This window comes from Argiope bruennichi, chromosome X2 (assembly GCF_947563725.1).
Source record: "Argiope bruennichi chromosome X2, qqArgBrue1.1, whole genome shotgun sequence".
Lineage (NCBI taxonomy): Eukaryota > Metazoa > Arthropoda > Arachnida > Araneae > Araneidae > Argiope > Argiope bruennichi.
The window spans coordinates 131,281,984-131,302,526 of record NC_079163.1 but is presented as its reverse complement, the minus strand read 5'-3'; the positions used below and the strand labels follow the sequence as shown (position 1 = coordinate 131,302,526).

The window sequence follows — 20,543 nt, the reverse complement described above, 5'->3', positions numbered from 1 at the left end:
TTTCAGCATTTCGAAATCTTCTTAATCTAAATTATATTAACTGTCAATTTCATTTTTATTTTCCTGTCGCTGCAATTGAAAGAAACGTGGCTAAATTCAATTCCATTCAAAGCCTTTCCATCAGTAACAACAGAATCGTCCAGAAATGCAAGGAGTTCATTTCATTTTAGTTTCATTTAGGAAGCAAAGTGGTTTGATCCCACTTGTTGCACACAGCGAGAGAAAGTCAACGTCTCTCAAACGAGAGAAAACGAACTTCTCCGTTTCCGAAAATCGAGCGTTCAAGTTTGCTGAAATCTGTTTTAAGCTCTTTACTTTCCAGATTGATGAATAAAGGATGTATCTGTTTATCAATTGAAAACAAATATCTAATGTTGGTTTTCGAATCAATTTTCATTATGTCGCAGAAATGGATTGTCGAACTAGAAACAATTATTCAGCAGTGAAGAAAAAATTGTATTTATTTAGATGAATTTCGCTTGTTCCGACAGCGAAATGTTGATATATTAATGATTTTAATAGCGGCAAAAGTGATCAACAACAAATAAAAAAAATTCCAGTACTTTTAAGATAACTTCTATGACATGAGTGCATTGTTTTTAAATTTATTTCAAACAAATATTAATTCAGTATCTTATGGACGAAGTTTTGGTAAAATAAAGTTTATGTAAATGAAACAAGCTAAAAATAGTGATCTCCATAGTCAGAATCACAGCGAAAAATTTTTCCAACCGTCAAATCGAACGAAACTTATTACACTTGGCATTAATATCTTTCATAACAATAAAGTATCTCATTCTATAATATCTCATATAATTTCTGGGAAAAGTGATAAAAAATCACTGGTGTGAGGAGTTGGTCCATAAGTTTACAAACTTTTGAAAATTGAAAATTTAGTCCCTACCTGAAAACTAACTGGTTACTTGGTGAAATGAAAGCAGCTGACTTCTCTCAGTCGGAGATGCTGACATCTGCCATGACTTGTGTGCACTGTTCGCATGCCATTGATGGAAATGCCAACCCAGCTGCAGAGTATGGCGACTGGGGGATATGAGCCCTTGCTCAAAAATGGTGGATCTCTCTTGTTTTAGATCGATTCGATGTGGGCGTGGTATGGAATAGAGCAGTTTAGGTTAACAGCTGGTGATGGGGAGGGATGAGCAGATAGTGTGGGGGGATGGTGGGAGTTTGGTTTCTATGGAGACAGAGAGAGCGACCTGTTTCTATCTCTTGGAGAACAGCACCTTGCTTTGGAGAAAAGTTTGAGTCAGAGCAGCAAATTGTTCTGTACCCCAGTTCGGGGAAGAGACCAAATAAATAATTTAATTTAGTTCATAGCAGGATTTCGAAGTCATTTTCCTCCGATAACTCAATTTGGGAAATGATTTTTTGGGGATTTTGAATGGTTTCGCGAGGCTTCGTTGAAACACGTTTTTGTTTTTCAGGCGTTTTTTTAATCCCTTGTGTTTTCTCTAGATTTTTTTCTTTAATGTTATTGTTGGAATTTGAGAAATATCGTCGCATATCGTGTTTTTTTCTTTTTCGATTCTCTCTGAACTTTATATGTTTACTTTACTCGGAAGATTTGGGAATTTTGGTAAAAGAAAGTGGACCTTTATTAATTTATGTTTTGGGAAAAGTACTTTCTACGAAAATTTCTACATGAAAGAAAATATTTATGATACTATCCAGATAAGGAACAATGGTATCAGTTTTTTAAAACTTACGACATATTTATCTGGGTTTTTTTTTTCAACTCAATAAAAGTGTTTATGAACTTCTGCGATACGATTTTAGTTTACAAACTTTTCTATAAATACTTAACAGTATAGTTTGTTAAGAAATATTTCAATGTATTCGAAAAATTAAACTCTGTTCATAGGAAAATATTCTATTCACTCAAAAAATTTTGTAAACAAATTATGAGGAAATATACATAAGTCTATCTTAAGTTCCCAAAGTTGGTTTAAATATTTTGAACTTATCTGAGTTTGTCGGTTATGACATACTTCGAGCTAATATAATTCTAGGCATCAAACATACTTTTGAAAACCTCTTTCCCACTGTGCAGAGTATAGTTAAATGAGAATGTTATTTATACTGGTTAACGAACCATATTTATTTGGCACAGAATATAGAAAGCTATCATAATTGCCAGCTATGACATATTAAATGCCAGCTATGAATGCACAGTTGTGGTTTATCTCAATGTCAGAAAGGTCGATATCAAAAAGCCCATTGATTAATATTATCTCCAGACGGAATGCTCATGAGGATTTTATCAAACTCCTGGACTTTTCCATATTCATGAAATGTGACTGGTATTTCGATTATTTTCGAAGGAGAAAAATCATTAAAAAGAATATCCATTGAGAATAATCTTCACAACTGAACTAAATCTATAGGGTAAGTGTTTCTGTTATTTTCAAAAAACGCAAAAGAAATGATTAAAAACAAGCATTGGAAGAAGATCTTATATTATTTAGTTCATCATTTAAAAATTCATTTACGATGTATTCCGTTTTTTATGTTTATAAGTTTCAATATTATGTTTTATTCATTTTTATTATATAATTTGATTGATGTAAATATATAATCGAAAAGCGGTATAAAGAACTAATATAAATAAGCTAAAAATGTTAAAATTACATCTAATGGGCCATCTGTTTTTCGTTTTTCTTCTCTTTAGCAATCGAAGTACACAACATCAACATAATAAGTAATGTATATGACCACTAAAACCTTAACACATCTATTGCAAAAAAAAAAAAAAAAAAAAAAAAAAAAAAATATTTTAAATAAGAATATTGATAGAATTGTTGATGGATTGGATGGAATTGAAGAACGCTCGTTCACTTTTTTTTTTGGTAATAGGTCATTTTGTACAGCTGTAATTCTTTAATTTCTACTTTTTTTGCAAAACTTGTGGAATCTACTAAAATTAGATTTTAGGCGAAGTTATAGGAAATAATCTATGTCTGTGGAAATTATAATGAGTAAAATTGTGTTGATACTAAGCATTTATGTTTTATTATTTTGTTTAATTAATGAAATGTGAATATTTATTCTTCTGTGCTATGCTTCAAATGCATTTAAAAAAATAAATATCGATGAGAATAAGTTTTTCTTTTCTTATCAGCCATACAAAATGGAACTTTTCATATGTTTTCGACAGATTTTGTTTGAAGTTGATGTCCACACATATAACAATGTTTATAGAAAATTCAGATAGAAATTCATATCAAGTTACTACAGGTATTTGACTATGGGTTATCTAGTGTTAAAAAATCTAAGAGAATATCAATATTGATTTTTTTTTTATCTTTGTATAAATGAAAGTTGTTGTGGCTGTATATGTGTCACATTTTCTCCAAAACGGCGATTTCAACCAAATTTGGCACATTTATTATTTAGAACAAAACTACATTTTCCCAAGTGGACATTTTAATTAAATATTCAGTTCACTTGAAATTCACTGAATGTTGGCGTTGTTTCAGCACTAACTTAAGAAAAAAACTATTTTATATTTTAATGCCCTTATATGTTGGATTTTAAAATCCAACATTTTTTCTTTTCTGTAATACCAGATTCCTTTCCGTGTAATTTTTTTTCTACAATTTTATAAATTCATTTAAAATTTAGTTAAAACGAATTTGAAATATAGTAATATTAAAACTCTGATCTACTCTAACAATATTTTTTAAAAAATTGTTAAACATCTTTTGGAATTTTTTATCGGTATAAAATTTAATGGTGCCTAAAATGTATGGTTAATGGTTATTTAATGGTGCCTAAAATGTATGGTTAATGGTTATTTAATGGTGCCTAAAAGAACTGAAAGAAAGAATTGAATTTCTCTTCATTTACAAGTGGCCCAAACCCAAAGTTTGTCAATAAAGTCGTATGGTATAATAAAAGGATTGTGTGTATTATAATAATTTTTACAAAATTAGATTTTACGTTAAAAAGGTTATACATGAAAATATTTAAAGTCCAATCAACGACGAGTATATTAACTAGTATATAATAGTAGAATGATTATTTGGAGATAGTGAAGCCTTTTCCACGTATTTATGTCTTGAATTTAACTGGAGTACAAACTGTCAGTTTGAAAAAAAAATTATATGAATTCAAGAACTTAAAAATGGGTCGTAAGAAAGTATTAAAACAGACAAAAAATTAAATTAAAAAAGACTCACGAGACAATGAGCAATAAATTATCTAAGGACTGATTATTAAGTGTAGTATCATATAGTTCATGGCAGTGGTTTCCATCCCATAAAACTTTGAATGCAGAAAGTGAACCATCTGAAGGCCACCTACTCTACCGACATAGAAGGGTGAGGAGGGTCCTGGGATTAACTCTGGAAGAGTGTTGAAAATTAGGATGCTAAAAAATGATTTTTGAGGGAAATTTATCACGCATTTACTCGTTAAAATTCTCAATTCTACTTTCTGGTTGTTTATTGTTGGTATCATATAGATCATGGCAGTGGTTTCCATCCCATAAAACTTTGAATGCAGAAAGTGAACCATCTGAAGGCCACCTACTCTACCGACATAGAAGGGTGAGGAGGGTCCTGGGATTAACTCTGGAAGAGTGTTGAAAATTAGGATGCTAAAAAATGATTTTTGAGGGAAATTTATCACGCATTTACTCGTTAAAATTCTCAATTCTACTTTCTGGTTGTTTATTGTTGGTATCATATAGTTCATGGCAGTGGTTTCCATCCCATAAAACTTTGAATGCAGAAAGTGAACCATCTGAAGGCCACCTACTCTACCGACATAGAAGGGTGAGGAGGGTCCTGGGATTAACTCTGGAAGAGTGTTGAAAATTAGGATGCTAAAAAATGATTTTTGAGGGAAATTTATCACGCATTTACTCGTTAAAATTCTCAATTCTACTTTCTGGTTGTTTATTGTTGGTATCATATAGTTCATGGCAGTGGTTTCCATCCCATAAAACTTTGAATGCAGAAAGTGAACCATGTGAAGGCCACCTACTCTACCGACATAGAAGGGTGAGGAGGGTCCTGGGATTAACTCTGGAAGAGTGTTGAAAATTAGGATGCTAAAAAATGATTTTTGAGGGAAATTTATCACGCATTTACTCGTTAAAATTCTCAATTCTACTTTCTGGTTGTTTATTGTTGGTATCATATAGTTCATGGCAGTGGTTTCCATCCCATAAAACTTTGAATGCAGAAAGTGAACCATCTGAAGGCCACCTACTCTACCGACATAGAAGGGTGAGGAGGGTCCTGGGATTAACTCTGGAAGAGTGTTGAAAATTAGGATGCTAAAAAATGATTTTTGAGGGAAATTTATCACGCATTTACTCGTTAAAATTCTCAATTCTACTTTCTGGTTGTTTATTGTTGGTATCATATAGTTCATGGCAGTGGTTTCCATCCCATAAAACTTTGAATGCAGAAAGTGAACCATGTGAAGGCCACCTACTCTACCGACATAGAAGGGTGAGGAGGGTCCTGGGATTAACTCTGGAAGAGTGTTGAAAATTAGGATGCTAAAAAATGATTTTTGAGGGAAATTTATCACGCATTTACTCGTTAAAATTCTCAATTCTACTTTCTGGTTGTTTATTGTTGGTTAAAATTCATCTGGCTCATTTAAACCTTTATAAGTTATGAAAATTATTTTGTAACGTATAACTGCTTCATTCAAAACCTGTTAATTATAGGGTATATTCGGCCCATTTCGTTCGATAAACATCGCTTTCGAAATCCTCCTTTATTTTTTTTATGTGCACTCCCGATGCTCTCGCGGCACTACTGATTCACAGTGTCAGAAATATAAAGAATCTGTAGACAACCACAAAAATCTTAAACACTGCGGATTTCTTCAGTCGTCTCGTTTCTGATTCACGAGACTGATACTTTTCAGAATCAGTCCAGAGCTTCCGCAAGACGGCAGATATTTTTTTTCCCTTTAAAAAATTGCGCTATGATTTGAGTAGAGCAAGGCTTTTAAAGATTTTAATTCGTTCATATATTAATGAAAGCAAAAAAATCTTTGGGGCTGTGTCTATATGTTCCAAGTTCCACCTAAACAAATGGGCAAAATTCAATCAAATTTTGCATACATGTTATATAAAACTTACCAAAATATTCACAGCACCATCATATTTCATATTTTTCGATATTTGTACTTTGAATAAAATGCTCAAAGAGTTGTTTATTCATCTTGAATTTTCATTAAAAACCTTTCTTACAAATTAAATTTATCCTCGCTAAATGTTTTGGTCTCTAAGTTTGGAGCTGTGATATTAGTTTTGGATAAATACGGGCCTGCGAAAAAATTTTCAACGGAAAGATATTAAAAAAAATCGATTGGAAAAAAATTTAAGAAAATCTGTTTTAGAGTATAGAGTGCAGCTCTTGATATTACTTGCTTCTGGTGAGTTCTTTTTAACATGCATTTCAATGAAAAAACGTTTCAATGTTATGATTAAATCATTTTATTTAAAAACTAATATGCATTGTGAAATTATTTTTACACGATTTAATTTAACTTGATTTGTTTCAAATTTGTAAAGATGAAATTTTGTTACTGGTGTGTCAGTTTTGAAATAATGACTCTGCCTGATTTTATACGCTATAGTGTAAACTTCAGAACATAATTATTCACTCACTTCCTGATGTACTTGAAACCTGAAATTTTGTCTACTTTTTCGATGAAAATACAATATTTTATCATCTTTACAACTTGATTACCGATTAATCGATTATTCTTATCGAAGTTTCGCTCCATATGAGAGGCGACATCTACTAAAAGTAAGGAAATTTTGTTTTTAGATTAGATAATATTTGTAACACAAAATATTTAAATCTAATAAATAGAAAACGATAAATAAATTTTTAAAAACGTACCTTTATTAGGGATCTCAATAATTTTTTTATCAAAATTATAAAAGTGGTTTCATCGAAAACAATATTATAATATAAAAAGGCTACAATGAATATCAAATTAGAAAATTTTCCGAAACATTCCAAGAAAAAAATATATATTATTAATATGATCCAAATTCCAATATGCTCTGAATATTTCCTCAATCTCAAATGCTTCTATGATTTTTGTTTTGATGTCCATGTAAAAAACAAACAAACTGAGAATCAAATTAATCGTTGCCTTTTAAAATTTTACAAGTATTTTAAATTCAATTCAAATTTTAAACTTTTGATATAAATATGCTTTGAAGGGTTAGAAGAAACAAAGTTTCGACCTAAATTAAACACGGGCTACATAAAGCCGGAATTGAATTTCATGCGGGATTAAATGATAAGAACACCTGAGCCCCCCCCCCCTCCTTTTACAGAATTTCCACACTCCACCATTATGTATAAGTGTAACCCACAATGGCAGATTTAGTATTCACCAATCAAAATACTCGGTAAATCTAAGATGGAATCATTTTCGGCCTTCACCTTCCTCCTATCCTAAAACTCAAACCCCTAGGCTACCGAGGTCGAATGAAAAAAATCAACTCACGAACTGTTTTGAAATCATTCCATTGCATCAACTATTAATGGATCGATTATAAGCATTGTTGTCATTCATTTACCTATAATAGAATATTTAATACGTTCAAAGCATGTCATTGAACTCGGGAAAAACTCTAAATAAATAAATACAAGGTAAGTTCCTCAAAGATCGATAGAAATGATTTATGTAACGAACTGCAAAAATAACATTAAACACGCACCAACAACAGATTTACTTTAGAGGTAAAGATGAAAGCTGGTCACCTGGATGTCTATAAATGGCTCCTTGAAGTTGGCATGCTATAAATATAACACTAACTTGTGATGTTTCCTATTTCTATAATAACTCGTCAATCTACCTTTGCATGCTCAAAGAACATTAGCTTTAGAAAGTTAACAACCCTATTATTACCTATTCCTTTATTTTACGCAGGATTGACACTTCCTACCGCAAAAGACCAATAAAAAATTTAAACATTTCACTACAAATAAGATTTTTTAAACTACAAAGTTTATACAAGGTGCTTTTAGAATTCGTCTGCCTTTTAAAATAATAGCAACTTTGCAAATACAGTAATATCTCAATTTTCGTTGACTTCCCATAATCATCGGTTTCGGTTTTTGCCGAAGTTTTCTCCTCGGAAATATTTGCCACATTGCTTCAGATTTCGTGACCACGTGGCGTTGTTTCATATATTGTGAACTAACTCCAGAGCACGCCTTGATTTTTTATCTAAGTTCCTCATACAGCAGGATTCTCTCAAGGATGTACAGCAGGAGAAATAGATGTCTCGAGCGTTATAGGTACAAAATTACTGCATTCATGTCATTTTTTTAAAGGCAAATATGGCAATGGAAATAAAAATTATTCCCATAGCACAGCTGCCATTTACAGTTCCTAAACAAAGAATGTCCTCAGGCGAGCGAAAAAAAAATCAAATTATGCTCCGGGCGCCATTTAACCTCGCTACGGCATTGATTCCCTTTCCAAACAATAACATCGCCGACTCTCTTTTCCTTTCTTGTCATTTTTCATATGGCAAGAAATTTTCAGAAAATTATAAATATGTAAATGTTAGATGCTTAATTATTTTTTGCATTCAATTTTTACATTCCTTTTATATTCATTTCTTATTGTTTTATTTTTAAATATTATATTTTTCTCTATAAAATGCATTTCTTGTATTATTTGTAATATCTAGAGCAAATTAATGGGATTGCATTCATTCATAAGTAAATAATTGCTTCCGTTTTGGATTTTGACGATTTTCTTCGGGGGAATTTTCAAGAAAATCAAGGCATCACTTTATATGAAAGGAATGAATAAAAAAGAATTTAATTGTTTCTAATTGTTTTTTACTTTCATTTTAAAAAATGAATTAAAGTATTATTATCCAGAATTGCTGATGGATAGGCATTTTCATATGTCGCTTGAAAAGAGAATATTAGGGAAGAAATGAAATAGCAATTCTACAGGTAATAGATGTAACGTGCTGTATTAAACTTATTAACAATCGAATGTCTACGGTATTTTAAAATCATTTATAAAGGAAGATCATTCTATTAGAAAAATACAACAGTCATTTTATTTATATACGGACCTTAAATCTAAACTAGATTCAATCTAAAGGAGTCATAACAATCAACAAAAATGCATTATTACCGTTTCATTCATTCGCATAATGTTCATGTGGAAGTTCCAATGAATGCGCCACACATCAAACTGATTCATTCAAATGACTGCGCTTTAGGTGATTATTTAACAGTTGTTAGAAGTATTCTGAATATCCGGCAGTTACTTCTTCAAAAATCCTTAATGACTCTCCATACAGACAATCACTAGGGCTGATGTTGCCGAAGGGCTAAATGAAAGGACTTTCCAATTTCTTAAAATCAGTTCTTCAAAGGAATTCTTTTGGAAAGCTCATGAATCAATCCACATTTTGATTGTCCTGCGAGTGCCAAAGTATCTTTCGTATCCAATTTAACACGTCAAATTCATAATGTTTCATTATATAAAACATCTTCCCTTTTTATGATTTGAATAGAGAAAAATCTGTTTTCGAATCCTTTTAGGATTTCAACTCCTTAACTATTTTCTTTTTTCTAATAAGATGGCATCTGTTTTTTTTGGGTGGGGTGGGGGATGTTCCACTAAAAATCCACTGATGAGATTTTCGCAATGTTTATGGATGACTTGAAATCTAGAAATGAATTGAAAAGTGATGAGAATTTCACTTCCTGAGATGCCTCCTATTCCAATCGTACTTTTTTCAACGAGAAATTGGAATCGCAACTTTTGTTCTTTCAGTCAGGAATCAAACTCAATTAAAGGAACAAAAGTTTGAGAAGCTCAATTCATGGAAGTAAATCAACATGATATTGGTTCACCAGCATTGATTTGTCACTACAGCTGGAAGAGGGTGGATCATTTGAAAATATATTTTTTAACATGGATATTATAACATTCAGATTTAGAAATCAAGTTAGAATGCATTCAATTCTATGCAGCTTCAATTTTCTTTGAAATGATCAATCATTTGAAAGCATTGGATAAATGATACATTGAGTATTTTTATTTTGTTTTGTCTTGTCTTTTCTTTATTCTGTCATCTAACGTGTTACAAAATTAAAATTTGTATGTAAATATATTTTTATCTAAGAACTGTTGTTCTTTTCTAAATTCATAAAATATGTTAACTTTTGATAATAAAGCAAGAATTCAATGGATTATGTTTCCGTTTTCAAGTTGAACTATCGTATTGAGGTCGCCTTCTCAAGATGAATCAATAGAAAACTGTCAATCATCAATCTAATTTAGTTAACATAGACATCCTTTTGATTTAATGACATGATGAATGTAAACAATTCTGTATTTAAGGTTGAGTCTCAGTCTAATAGGAGATTTGAACGAATCAATGGATGCCCGCAAATATTTCTCGAAGCTATTTCTTTCCTTATTGCTCATTTCTGGATCCCAATCCATTTCAAGAATCCGACAATGGTTCCCACCTATCTAAAGAAACAGACATGTCTATGAATAGAAAGTTCACCCTTCTCTAGACTATAAAACTCGGAGAATACAGTCATTTTCAGGAAAAGGGAGCCCTCTAAGCTTTTATTCCTTTCCTCTAATGGTCTTAAGCAACCATACAAAGTTGCCATAGAAACTCCTTCTGGGTTTCTTTCTTTTCATGGGAAAATTGCATCTTGAGCTCCGATTCAGATGAATTTTTCATACGATGCTGCTGTACTTCCTTGAATGCGAAGCGATTTTCTTAGTATAACCGAGATTCCTATTTTAAGCCCAGAGTCAAATATAGGACGACGTAATAAGAAGAGAAAATTAAGGAAACCTTGGATAATGTATAGTAATAAACAGAAAAGGAATCTTTCGTCAATTCTTATTTGATGAAAGTTCACCAAATAAGAATGAATAATGTTTGCTATGTTATAGAGCCATCTAATATTCAGTTTCATTTCAGTAAAATTTTCAATCTGGTGTACATATGAAAATAAATTATATGATCAATGCTATTAATAAATTATTAATTTTAATAACAACCTTTGTTAGTATAAATAATAACCGACTGTTATTAATACCAACGGGAATTTTTAATTGGTTATTATCAACCCACTGGTGTTTTAAATAAAGGAACAAGATTTCGCAAATTAATACTATTCAGTATATCTTTTTGCCCAGCGTCCTCTATAACTCTAGATGGAGTTGAAACCGATGGGATATCTCAATATCTAGTTTAGCGCCACCAATTTAGACGGCGCCAAACTAGATGTTTTAATTTTAGATTTTTTTTATGTGTGCGAAAAAGGCTAAGCATGAATAAAACTTAGTTACGGAATCATAAGTTTGACGTTTTATTCATATTTTTTACATTAAATTGTAGCAAAGATTAATGAGCTAAGAACTGTAATTTTTATTCCTCTATATTATGAGGATTCATTACATTCTCCTTTTTCGGGATAGTTTTGGAAGTTATTTTTATTACCTTTACAGCAATTTTTATTTGGTAATGTGTATTTTCTGCCAGTCAGTATGTGTATTTGCTTCAGATTATTACCCTATTTTAATTAGTTTTAATTTGTATGCCTGTGAACATAATGCATAGGGAGGATTTCACTGCAAGGAAAAAAGTTAGAATTGTATGACAGAGGGCAAATAGAACTAAAAGAATACAAATTAGTTATGGGGTTGCAAATGTCACATTTTATTTACATTTTTTATGCTCGATTGTAGCAAAGGTTAATGAGCTGAGATCTACTGATTCCTAATTTCTTTTTTCATTTGAAGGTTATTGATAATGATTTATTTCAGAGCGAGTTTTTATTTTTTATTGCATTTTTTTTATGCAAACGCAACATTAATTGTCTCAAATCGACTTGAGTGATTAGTTTTGATATAAATGTTTTTCTTTTAAACTAAACCCTAACATACATAAAGATAAATAAAGTGAGCTTAAGTTCCGGATTATATATTCCTCGTCTGTTTTGAACGGATTTGTATCTGCTTTAAATATAAAGGCTCGACTTACGTTTTTTTAATTTTTTTTAATTTTAAACAAAATTAATCAAAATATGGAAAGTTTTTATTTAAATCTTAAAAAAGGCTGTTAAAGCCTTATCTACTCAATTTTTTCCATGCACAGAATGTAATGAAATAATTTTAGAAAAAAATACTAGTTTTTTATCCTGATTTCTCTTAACTCTAAGTCGGATTTTTTTTTCAATCAACGTTTGCAAATAAGTTTAAATGCTTTTGAAACAAAATGAATTGTTGTAATGCAATTTCCAGAGTTGTCATTTCATAGAAATATGTTTAATATTTAATTTATTATCTAGAGAGTATTTCCCATGTAATATTAATTAAAAAAGGCATGCAATGGCATGAATTACCGAAATGTCACAATCGCATTTAACCCTTTAAGTCCTTACCTCAATATCAATAACGTTTCGATTTATTAAAAAAAAACATTTGAACAAACGATGTAACTAAATTGTGATTTAATAAAAATCGGTAGTTAAAGGGCTAAACATCTAACACTGTGGCATCATGTACTTTTTCCTTCTGTGAAATGCCGGCAGATTGCAATATTGAGCTGACAGGATACATGCAGCCTGTGAAAGAATTGATTCCATCTAGTCATTCAAGATATTTTTTGAAATTCTGCTTTCTCCTTTGATTTAGAAATGATCACCTCCTAGTTAGAGACCTCAAAATCCATGTTCACTTTTCATGCCGAACGAAAGTGTGTTGTTGCAATCACTTTTCATCCCGAATGAGGGCTTTGGCGAAAAAGGTGATAGGGGGCGAGTTCGGGCTCAGAGGATTAAATTTACTCAATAATGAACCATTGAAGAACCCAAAGTTTTCATTAAAGTTTCAAGGGTAAAAGTTTATCAAAAAAGTTTCGTCATTCATTTACTTTGACTACAACTAATTTAAGTATGAATTGTATTGTGTCAACTATTTGTCCCTATTACTGCTTCTGTGATTTCTGTGTAAAAAATCAACGGGAATGCTCTTTCATCAACTTTGTCATATAATTTGAAAATATAATGGTCTTGTGTATTTCAACTTTGTCATAGAATTTGAAAATATAATGGTGTGTGTTCTCGCCCTATAACAATGAAAATCTGTATCATATGAAGGCATTTAGGATGCCTACAGTTTGAACAATTGTGTCCAAACTTTGATATATAGATACCAGAAAAGTAGGTCAAAACAAATTGGTAAAAACAGAAGCTTGATTATATTTACTTTCTATTTTGAAGCAGCATGTTGGCTACTTTGGGACGGACCACCGATTTTGAACCGTGATCAGATGACGAGAAAGATACTTGAATAACACTCTTATTTCCAAGGGGCCGCGGTGGCCTGGTGGTAAGGTCTCGGTTTCGGAACCGAAGGGTTTCAGGTTCGAGACCCGATTCCACCGAAGAACCGTCGTGTAAGGGGGTCTGTTGTACGTTAAATCCGTCATGACCAAACGTCCTCTCGCTGGTGTGGTGCGGTGTGGAGATGGGGTGCCAGCTCAGGTGTCGTCCTCGTCATCTGACCGCGGTTCAAAATTACGAGGTCCGTCCCAAAATAGCCCGTGTTGCTTCAAACGGGACGTTAATATAACTAAACTAAACTTATTTCCAAGTTTCCGCTCCCAATTACACAATCGGGAGGGCATTTAGTACCGGGGAATTTGATGTACACGATTCCCGCTTACATGTCGGTTTTTCAGTGGAATCAGATTTCGAACCTGGAATCCTCCGAAGTCGGGATCTTATCACCATGCTCTCGTAAAGCATTCGAAACAATATGCTAATTCTCTATATATATACAACAGGTTTATGTATTATTGCGGAAGCGTATATCAGTTGTGTCAATTCATATAAGCTCAATAACAGATCGTATTTAACAAAGCATCACTTAAGAAACTACTAAGAAGCAAATCTTTATTAAATAACTACAGTGACGTAGAAAGATCAACATTCCAAAGGGAGAATATTTTCCCTCGACTCGATTGCTCTTCTATTTGTGTGCTATAGCTTCCATGATATGACACCGAATGTTCTAGAACACACTCTAGATGGAGACATCGACAAGATTCTCAAAAATTTGGGATCTTCATTTTTGGGGCTAAAGTAAACCAAATTCGTCACTAAGTTCTCGATATCTATTTATCAGTTATTACAAAAACTCTCTTCCTTACCAGGAAATTTAAAACACAGGGAAGCAATATTACAAATTCCTAAGTTTAATACATTAGCTATCATGGCTTATGCTGTGATTCGGATAATCTAAATAGATCGGTTGTTCTTCTTTGTTAGCTCTTAACTAAAGAAGAGAAAAGGCTACCTTATTAGATAACAAAGTGTAAATCACCATCGAGTCACACGGCACTCAACATTTGAAATACCCGCATATCCAGAGCGTTAAGAAATGAAGTCTCAAAGAATATTATAAAAAAGAAAATCCCTACACATTCATTAAGAATTAAAATATAAATGTAATTAAAATTCTATTAATAATTAACTGTAATTAATGTTTAGAGAATTTTCAGCGTTTCACATTTTTATGGGCTAGTTTTCACAAGCGTACCTTTGATAACAGAAATTGTATTTTTAGCTCTCTAATAAAAGCGTCTCTTTAATTTTTTTTTACTTTTATTATTCTATTCAAAATGTTGAAACAGTTCAATCTTTTTCATCAGCATTTGCTTCATCACTAACAGTTTTTTCAAGGGACCCAATTTCCTTTCCCAGAAGGGAATATTTTGTTGTAATCAACTCGGGTTTGATTAGATGGGATTTATTTCCGCTACAGCGGGAAATGTTTCCTTTTAAATAGAGGAAGAAAATGATTGAGCTGCTTTTTTTAGAACATTCCTTCTCACGAGAAATTAAATTCCATCTACATCTTCTTTATGCTTTATTATGTGCAGTTAATGAGTGAATTAAAGAAAAAAATCGCTTTATAAATAAAATGACAAGGTGGAAAAGCCATAATAATCTTCCAAGAAAGAAAATGAGTTAAATTCTTTGTATGAAAGTTTCTAAAAATATAGGATGGAAATTGTTGATTGCAATATCTAATACGATATTTCAAATAGGATGAATGTTCTTTAATTTTAGTACGTTTTGTGTTTAATTTAGTCGTGTGGGGAAAATAATCGGGTATATATTTTGTCTCTTTTACCATGGATTCAAAATTTGATAATACTTGTGTCAACCCTATTTGTCAAATTTCATTTATTGCATTTTTGGGCCATCGCGTTTCCTTCTGCATGGACACATTTTACTCATTGGCACAAATCTACAATTTTGATTAACATATACAAATTCATTCCTCTAGTCTACATAAAGGGTGATTATAATTAAAGTGGCCTCACTCAAACTTATATAGAGCCCATTATTATTGGGCTCTATATAAGTACTTGATATGAGCCATGGAAGAATCCATGAGAGCCATGGAAGAATATACTTCTTTAAAACTTGATATGAGCCATGGAAGAATCACCATAATCTCGTATTCGAAATTTTTTGACGATTACAATTATTTCTTTTCGTATATTCCTTGTGTATAAGAGGGCGAAAAGTATCAATATAAGAGATAGATTATAAGAGATATCTTGCTCATAAAAGTATTTTTTGCTTTAGGAATATTAGAAAACATGCCAAGAAATTTCCAAAAGAAGTGTTTTAACCGTCAAATTATGGGGCAGATATATCTCATAATGTACATTCAACATATTTTCTAGTCCAGTTCAGTCGTTTGAAATTATTTCTTTTCACTCTTATTTTTAACATAATATCTATGGTCCATTTCAAAAATCCATGGGATCATGTATTTGCCATTTTATTGTATTTCTGTAACAAATTGAGGCCTCACGCAGAGGTGATACTAAAGTTTAAAGGAGTAAATCTATCTAGGATTTTTATTAGGAGACAGATTCGCTCCTAAGTAGATTGTATCTTATTTTCTAAGCGGTACAAAATTTATTACTGATTTGTAGACTGAATTAAAATTTCCATTGGCGCACCATCTATGTTACTTTTCAGTAACAATATAAAAACTTCGCTGAAAGAGGACACAACACACGAAAATAATGCAAAAAATGTTTTATAATATTTTTTATAACATGTCATAATTTAATCTCTGCAATTTTGATTTAAAAATACATATGGAAATTAGAAGATTTATTAAAATTAAAGCTTAATTGTTGTAGGTTTTGGCCTCTTCGTCTAAACGCGATTGTTTAGACGAAGTTATATATGATCCGAATATTGTTTAATATCATATAATATTGTATAATATATGTGTGCTACGAGGGTACGTCATTTTCGTATTCAAAATATATCATTTGATTAATCCCATTCAACAAGACTGTTACCTATAAAAAAAAACTTAATAAAAAGCGCTCAAGTCATTAAATTTGCGATACGATTATGAGAATCGAGAAGAGAACAAATAGATGAGTGAAAAAAAATTAGATAAATTTTTCGAATCGTATGAGGAAAAGTCGAAGAAAAATGCCATAGTATGAAAAAATTGAACCTGGATGGATAACTTTTTGAAGTTTCCTATTTAAGAGCTATTAAATATGCGATTCATTTCTGCATGTAAAACTTTATTCCTGCGGGCGATGGGATTTCTTTGCTAAGTAATTTATGAGAGACAAATATCATAAAATTTCATTGTTTTAAAAATATATAAGCAATATTATCAAAATAATTTAATGTAAATTATTCGATGGTTTTATGTTTATGATTATTAAAATAATATCTTTGACATAAAAACATTTTCTCTCGCTTTTAAATTCAACAATGGAAATTTACATCTAAAATCCACTTTTTCTATTTTTCCTTCAATGTTTACTTCTGATTGTATAAATTTGACAAAGTTTAGAATCTATTTATCTAAAAGTATAAATGAAACTTGATTACTTTGAAGACTGGACAGTTGAGAAATCCAGTTCATTGAATTTTCATTAAAAATACGCATCTGAAAGCTGACAAATTTGAAGGAGCTTAAACTACTTCGGAGAATCCCACCTTATTAAGTTCACATTAATCCTTTGAATACATAGAGAAAACCTCAAGATCTCTTAAAATTCATAACATATTCAAGAAGAAACAGGAAAGGGCTTATCCAATTTCCAAATCACTTTAAAATAAAGCCTGTTACATCACCCTTGAAACCATTTTTTTTCCTTATATAATCTTAAAAGTAAAAAAGCTTGACGACGTACACAGAACAAGAAGGTAAAACTGTCTACAGGTTGATTAGAGTTTCCTACAGATGAATTCAATGAGAGAGATATATAAAGTCCAATGAGTTACTGATATTTGTATCAGCCGTATATGGTCACATCAAGTCACATCACTGATTCTCCGACCCAGCCGAAGGCACACGGAAAAATAATACAGAATGACCGGACCGCCGCAACAGCAACACTGGAAGGAACTGTGGTTGAGTCCTAAGGGCCATCTTCATAACAGGTACAGCCCTTCCCTAAAGAAGTACGTCCCATCATCGATGAGAGGAGCCAGACCCCCACCTTATCATGTACCCTCAAGGATGGAGAGATCCAACCACCATGCCGGAAGCATCTCATCCTCACTTCGAGGTTCCTCCCCCCCCCCGGGAGGATCGTATATGGAGAGAAATCAGTTCGTTTAGCATTTGAATGGCCTATGTAAAAAAGAAAATGCCACGAGATGGTAAGCTATTCTCTTTCCTTTTCTTTGTTCGCAATATGAATATGTAAAAAGTTTTTCAGTGAGGTTTTTTTCCTCTCATTCACCTTGAAAATTTTCATGTCTGTCCATTAGGCTATTTCCGAATTCAGTTATCCTCTTTTTGGTTTAAGGGAAAGAAACGTTTACCGCATTCGGAAACAATAACATATTCAAACTCATTACTTTTATTCCTGTACATCAGAGTTTACTAAAAAAAAAAAAAAAAAAAAAAAAGATAATTACCCTAAAATTATCAATTAGAAAAAGGTTTCTCGGCATAACAAAACAATGATTATCAGAGGCTTTTGTTTTAACTAATGAGGAGAAAAAGTGCGATCGAAACAATTATGCAGATTAGGCACAAGAATCTTAGGCTTATAAGAATATAAATCACTTGCAGATCGTTCGAAAAAAAAAAGTATTTTTAGTATCATCAAGTAAGAAGATGATTAATAAAGATAATTTCTGAAATTTTAATGAATTCTTTGAAGTTAATGAAGATCTGGTAATGACGGAATCCTAATCATTTCTTAAGAAAAACGGAAAATATATATATAAAAAAAACTGTTAAAAAGGTAGGTTTGAATGTAGATCATAATTCAATCGACTTCACAGCCAGAAGAGTTTTTTATTGTCATCATGATGCAGGTGATCATCTACAAAATTTTTTATTAAACGATTTATCAATACCGTATGGTCTGTTAATTACCATGATGGAAGTAAGATATAAGTCGAAAATTTCTAATAGAATTTGTCGCGAATCTCACTTTTCTTGGTTATAGCTAAGAAATAAGATTTTTATTTCTGGAGTTTATATCTCGGGATATCTTTGAATAGTCATTTTTATAGCTACATTCTTAAAGGGAAAATATCAAAAGGAGGAATTTAAAGGAAAAATTTCTAAAACTTTAGAGAAGGTATAATTTATTATTTAATCAGGTTCTAATAAAGGCTTTCCTGATACAGAATCAATTTTTTAAAAATAAATTCCCCTTGCCTTAGCTTGGTTGGACTAACATCTTATTTTGACGTGATTAATATTAGGAAAGACACCGGAACTTTGAAGGATGATCATTTGCTGATACTGAGGAAGACACCACACAACAGAACTATGTTGCAACCAGACAGATTTCAAATCCATCAAAGTAGTAGCAGAGTTTTAATTACAGCAACAGATATTTGGAGACGAATTTGGTGGACTTACACAGAAGCACCGATTGCTACCTCACCAAGGCAAGCAGGGTTTTTTTTTGGCTTTATTTTATATAAATCCGTTAAAAGATTGGATTTGCATTATTTTATGCATAGAAAATTATTTATTATCTGTGGCACATCATTTGTAAAAACGCGCTATCAATACTTTGTTTATGTTTGTTGAGTTTCTACTTGCAAAAGGTGCTAAGAAGAGATATACAAATTGCAAACTTTTAACTCTATTTTTTAAACTACAGAATTTTTAGATTTTTGATTAAATTGACTTGTTTTATGCTTGCAAAGACCATATTTTGTAATTAATTTTTTACTCATTTCTTGATATTGTAAAATTGTATACAACTATATTGTGTACTCTTGAAAAATGAATTTTACTTGGAAATGAATTTTACAGGAGGGGATTTTAAAATTTTCTTATTCAGATTTAATTCTATCACGCGACTCGTTGTTCTGCTCTGCAACAGTTAAGATTGAAATTGAAGTTATAGCATTATTTGCCGAATAAATGTAGGACTCACTTGTTCAATGAATTGATAGACTAATAATTAAGTTCGAAAATATTCGATTAGTGTACTGTCATCGAGAACACATATGTTACAGTTTTGTAATTTATGTACTTATCAAGAAATGATAAAATTCTATCAAGTACAACAAACAGAAAGAAATTAATTAAAACAACAGTATGTGAAAACGATTAGTTTTGTAGAGTTTTAAAAACTGACGAACAAAAAGAAGTGCACTACCATTACAAAGACATAAGATTACTTATATTGATTGACTGATGATAATTCAATAATAAGAAATGAGTACGCACCTGAAGGCAGCTCACTAAGAAAATCCGATTGATATTTTTCACAATACCTCTTCTAACGTTCATATTGTACCATCCAACGTCTAAAACATTTAGGTTCAGATATGCTTAAACTTAGCAAAAAAAAAAAAAAAAAAGACTTTTTGTAATGCTCCGCGGTGAGTGTGCCGATAAATAAACTAATGACTCGAAATTCCTGTTCTCTCCCTTATCTGCTCTTAGCCAAAGGATATGTGAATATTGCAGAGCAGCAAATTCTCGGTCCGTCTCCAAATAATCGCCTTTCTGCAGACTCAGGACGGACATCCGGCAGTTCAGTGATAGGCTGACCAGAAGTTGTTCCTCGGCTTATTAAAAATAAAATATTAAACCTGGTCCCAGAATGGAACTGTTTATAGGACTTCGAAATAACACATATTTGCTTTCTTTTTATAACAAAATTCTAAAGCAAGTACAATAGCTTCAAAGTTTGTTTAAAAAATAATTTAAAAAAATTAATCCAAAAATTCTTTTAAATATATTAAATTATAACTACTAAAAATGTGTCAAATGACAGTTTTTAAAGTGCATCAAAATCATGTATGTTTCTTTATTCGAGTTAAAAAGAATAAAACTGTCCAGTAGTTTATAAAACGAGTGTTTCCAATGGCAACATTTTTTACTTACTTCAAAACGATATAACTCCATATCTTATAAAAAATATTATTTTTCAGAAGATTAGAAAATATAATTACACTCCATTTTTCAGTCTTCTTTTAAAGTAC

At 31.5% G+C, this 20,543-nt stretch overlaps 1 protein-coding gene across 2 annotated transcripts in view; it reads right to left on the bottom strand.

Moving 5' to 3' along the window:
* The window catches only part of LOC129960252 (synaptotagmin-1-like), a 123,430-nt gene extending 103,451 nt beyond the window's left edge, over nt 1-19,979 (bottom strand). The window contains exon 1 of one of the 2 annotated variants that reach the window (XM_056073530.1): nt 19,783-19,979. The gene's annotated coding sequence lies outside the window, so the exon portion shown is untranslated. Of the gene's footprint in view, nt 1-904; nt 1,090-19,782 lie in introns of those variants that run through there. The other variant, XM_056073529.1, reaches the window with a different exon arrangement.
* Nucleotides 19,980-20,543: the final 564 nt, after the last annotated feature.